Raw genomic sequence first — 5752 nt, forward strand, 5'->3', positions numbered from 1 at the left:
TGCGACGATCCCATGCCCTGAGCGGCCCTCAGGCCTCTGTCGCGTCTGGGAGAAAATGGTTACTTCCCCAAGAGAGCTTCTTTTATAATCTCAAGGCAAAGTTGTCTTTTGTTCCAATAAAAAAACTCATTTCCTTAGTTGACAGCTTAATTATTTGCTACACCTTGCACCTTGTACTACTCTTCATTGAACCCTTGACCCTCTTCTGAGTCTAAGATCCCATTTGGCAAAATTACTAAAATGGAGAAACAGTTACAGTAAAGCATAATATTTTCTGAATGTGTATTATGCATAAGTGCTGATCTAGAGCTGTACATGTATGACTCATTACTGTGCAATATGACATCTCGTACTGGTCAGTGAACCAGGCTAGAACTGCATTTCTTGGATTCCCCTACCTCCATGGTTCCGCATTAAGGTTTGGCCACAGGAAAGCTCTGGGTGAGATTAGGTGATGTGTAAGTGAGTGGCAGCTACTGTGATCTCCTCATCGTGGGTGAAGGTGCTGAGGGGCAGATTCAGAGGCTTTGGTGGATTCCAGGCTGCTCTTGATTTTCCTTCCTCCATGCTCAATTCTGTTTCCTAACCCTGGCTTCCCTGAACAAAAGTGTCCACAAGGCTAGTGTTGCCAGATTTAGCAAATAACAATGCAATGATGCTCATCTAAGCATGAATTTTGGATACACAGAATATTTTGGGTTTTTTATTTAATAAATGTAAATTTACAAAGTGCAACTTTTGTATTGTTGTGGCTTTTTCCCCCATAACCTCCCTCTCACCCGCAGCCATCCCATCTCCCCCTCCCTCTCCCATCCCACTCTTCATCAAGATTCATTTTCAATTATCTTTATATTCAGAAGATCAACTTAGTATATACTAAGCAAAGATTTCAACGGACTGTACCCACACAACTGCACAACATATAGAGTACTGTCGACTAGTAGTTTTACCATTAACCCTCATAGTAAAACACATTAAGGACAGAGATCCTGCATGGGGAGCAGGTGCACAGTGACTCCCGTTGTTAAACAGAATTTTTTAAAAGTATGTCTCATGTAATACTTAGATACTAAATATCATTTATGGTTTATTTGAAATTAAAATGTATCAGGATATTCTACCAATGACATACTTAGGCCCACCTGAAATTATTTTATGTGAACTCACAGAGGTAGGGGACACGAACATCCAGTCACATTCAACAAATTCTACAGCAATTGGATTTACCAAATTTATGGATATTGCCTACCTAATTCACACACTATTTTTCCAAACTTTATTTCCCCAGAATCCTCCCATCGTTGTATAAGGTTGGACTTTAACAGGAAGATGTTATTATCATTCCTGTCTTACAGGAAGAGAAAGTGCTATGGCATAAAGAGGAACATCTGACAAGTAGTGACACTATTCAGGCAATTCAGTTAATAACTGGCTTAATGACTACCATATACTCATACCAAAATGATGGTACATACTGGGAGTTTTCAAAAATGTCATAGAGAATGTACATATCTTTTAATTTTATTTTTCCATTAGTTTTTTGAAATATATATATACATGTATGTGTATATATGTATATTTGTATATTATATAACGAGATTGTGTACAACAAGCAGAAACATAAGGAGTCTTCACAGAGTTTGTGGAAAATGGAATTAAAAGACAAACTTGTTTGGCAAAATATTTAATGACTATTTATAAATGAACTTTCAGAGTTTCATGGAAAAAGGCATATTATTAAAAAGAACTACTTAGGCATCTCAAAATGCCCAATTCAATTTTTCCACAAAATTTTTAAGTTCTTATATTATGGATATCTAGTATTTGTTATATGCACAATATAGAGCATTTATTTTGTAAGTACTATATATCAATAAGAGGATACTTCAAAAAGTTCATGGAAACTAAATTAAAATATACTGCATATTTTCCATGAATTTCTTAGGCTTTCTCAGATATAAGCCATATAATTGATCAGGTATAAATTAGATGTAAATATTCATCATGGATATAAAAAAATTTTTTTTTTTGACAGGCAGAGTGGACAGTGAGAGAGAGAGACAGAGAGAAAGGTCTTCCTTTGCCGTTGGTTCACCCTCCAATGGCCGCCGCAGCCGGCGCGCTGCGGCCGGCGCACCGCGCTGATCCGATGGCAGGAGCCAGGAGCCAGGTGCTTTTCCTGGTCTCCCATGGGGTGCAGGGCCCAAGCACCTGGGCCATCCTCCACTGCACTCCCTGGCCACAGCAGAGAGCTGGCCTGGAAGAGGGGCAACCGGGACAGAATCCGGTGCCCCGACCGGGACTAGAACCCGGTGTGCCGGCGCCGCTAGGCGGAGGATTAGCCTAGTGAGCCGCGGCGCCGGCCTCATCATGGATATAAAATTTTATTGCAGTTTCATAGAAACTGCTTTTTAAACTTCTTATCAGTGAATATCAAAATACTCTGTACAATTGAGAATATAAATATACACATCTTCTGATTTGTATACAGTCTATTTGACATTAGTGCCAATCACAAGAAACTGTTTATGTGAAATATTTGAGGTAAATTGTCATATAAACAAAAATAAAAGGTGGAACTGCCTTGAATAATATTGATTACTTGAGAGAGAGAGAGAGAGAGAGAGAGAGAGAGAATAGGCTCCTCAATGTTCTAAAGAGGATACATTTGAATTCAGAAAGTTAATGAGTGCTAAGTGTGGGAGGAGCCCTGAGACAGTTTCTGGCTTTGAAACAAATGCAATGTTTAGAAGAAAATGAAAGATAATTCCACATAATGAGTACACAGCAGACTAATTATTGTAATGAAATAAGTCTAATTAAAAAAGAAGTCAACTTTCTAATGATTACACTGACTACAAACTAATTTGGATAATCCCAAAGACAGCTAAAGATAATATACATAAAGGCTGCAGGGAAAGTTTATAAAGAAGGGTAAGTATATTTGTTTACTGTTACAGTTTAACGTTAGCATTCTAGCTGTTCCATTCTCTTCTGGTATATCTTTCTCTGATTTCTTAAGGCATGCCAAGTAAACACAGGAGAAGAGAAGATTTGGAAACAAAATAAAGTCATAGGAGAATCATAATACATTTTAATATGAATTGGAGAAATATATTTTAATGCAATTTTTTAAAAAGAAAGGGGGGTTGGATATTGTAACAAGTTTCACTCAGGTGGTCAGTGTTGAAATTTATGCATGGAATCCAAACATCACCCACGTCTGTGCATCTCCAGTTTGTAGTGGGACTTGAGGGTGGCATCTGGAGCAGATTTTCACATTCTACTTCACTCCAGCTACCACTGGTATCTTAGCAGACAGGAGGGCACACCTGCAGCAACTGGGGGAGAACAAGAGCTGACTCTCAAATGTTTAAGTAACTTGCAGACTCCTTATTATATATAGTGACTATTAACATTTAAATTATATAACTTAAGTAGATCAATTACTTTTGATATAAAGATAATAAAAATTGAGATTAAAATTTCTTAACTTTTTGTTATCTATGCTCTCAAGGTTATCTACAGTTATATTTATACAGTGAGTATGCCATTCACTGCACACCTCTTCATAAATCCACCTTCAGTGACTTCACCTTGATAGTTTGGAATTGATCATGGTGGAAATATTCGTACTGCAGAAATCAGCAGGTACTGCTTGTAAGAGCTCCCCTCCACCTGATATGGTTGTTAAACATTGACCAGCACATCACCAGATAGAGGCCATTATGGGGAACTGAGTCATGATGTGTAGATCCTAGAATTAAAGGGTGGCACTTGAGCTCTGGCTGCTGTTAAAGAACATAGCAGTGGTGAGAAGTCAGTGCACAGCAGAAACGAAACAGATGAGATCACTGCGGGCTGTCATTTTGAGGAAATGAGGGAGAAGGAAATCAAGACTCTCACTAGGACTTGAGAATTTAGACAGACCAACAGCAACAACAACAACAAAAGCAGGAAAGTGCAAAGAAGTAGACATGGGGAGAAACTACAGAAAAACAATTCAAAAAGTAGATCAGTAAGCTTTCCTGTGCTTCAACCTTCAGTACCTGATCTACATTAAAAAGGAAACAAACCAGCCAGGCGCTGTGGCATAGCAGGTAAAGCCACTGCCTGCAGTGCATGCATCCCAAATGGACGCTGGTTGGAGTCCCTGGAGTCCCAGCCACTCCACTTCCGATCCAGTTCTCTGCTATGCCCTGGGAAAGCAATGGAAGATGGCCCAAGTCTTGGACCCCTGCACTCTCGTGGGAGTCCTAGAAGAAGCTCCAGCCTCCTGGCTTCAGATCAGCACAGGTCTGGCCTTTATGGCCATTTGGGGAACCAGCGGATAGAACATCTCACCTCTCTCTCTCTCTCTTCCTCTCTCTCTCTTTCCTGCTGCCTCTCTATAACGCTGTCTTTCAAATAAATAAATGTCTTTTTAAAAAAAGGAAACAAATCAGATAAGAACATCTTACATTGAGGTATGATTAACATTGATGAGTACTAAGATGAATTTCTACACACACACACACACACACACACATGCACTCACTCACACATATACACATGCTTAGGTTGTCAAGAATAGAACTCATTGGGGGAAACTAGGAAATATGAAAATTAGTAGCATAAATTTAGCTTCCTAATTATTCATTGTAGAAGGCTGCGCCTAAGACTCAGATGAGCCTGCGCCTTGAGCTATGATGTTTTCAGCAACAGCACTAGACCCTCTCTCATGTGGTTCTCTGTTGTGATGTCACAGAAACTCAGCTCCAGTTGCATTCAGTAAAGTATTCAAGGGCAGCAGAAAGCAACAGGTTTTGCCCAAGGCTCAGAATTTCAGCTACATGAGACATCACTCTTGCAGTAGGAGTCTGACATCAGGGTTTATGGTTGGAGACACTCAGTTCTTCCAATGGTGTCATCACGGGTTGGAACCCAAACTTGCATCAGCTAGTATTGATCATTCTGAGAACTAGGACATAGCCAGCTACCACTTAGTGTGTAAAAGGACAGCTCCCTTTCTGGCAAACCAGTCTATAGGGCATGATTCTTTCACAAGTTTATCCTTCTCACTGACATAATATTCTTGATTCTCCACGAGATTGTTGGGATGTAATAGAAAAGTTAGCTGACATGGATTGGAGATTAATTAGTCACTATGAGATAAACTGTTCAAGGAGTTTTTGTTTTTTAAGCAAATAGGTCTTCTGCTGCCTTTTCCCTTGTTCTATAGCATATCTCTCTGCTACAAGCCTTGCCTGCACAACTAATACAGGCAAAAAGGACTTTTTCAAAATGCTGTCTGCTCCAAGGAAGAGTGCTATGATTGATTACTGATGTCTGTCATGTGTATGGGGACAAAACAGAGCATATGACTTGTGCCATGTATTTGAAGAGGTTATTTTCCTCACTTTAGAAAATATGTTTCTTTTTAAAAACACAAGCTACAAAATAGAATTTTTCAGTTCTAGGAGGAAATGAGCTATTAAGCCATGAAGAGACATGAAGGAAACTTAAATTCCTATTACTAAGTTAAAGATCTCAATTTGAAAAGACTGCAGATCATACGATTCCAACATTATGACATTGTGGAAAAGGCAAAACTATGGAGGCAAAAAAAAAAAATCAGTGATTTCCACAGATTGGGGTGGATGTATATGGCGGGGAGCATAAGAAGAGATGAATATGTGTAACACAGAGTGCTCTTAGGACAGTAAAACTCCCCTGTACAATACTACAATGGTAGATCCATGTCACTATACAT

The sequence above is a fragment of the Oryctolagus cuniculus genome, chromosome 6, assembly GCF_964237555.1.
Source record: "Oryctolagus cuniculus chromosome 6, mOryCun1.1, whole genome shotgun sequence".
NCBI lineage: Eukaryota > Metazoa > Chordata > Mammalia > Lagomorpha > Leporidae > Oryctolagus > Oryctolagus cuniculus.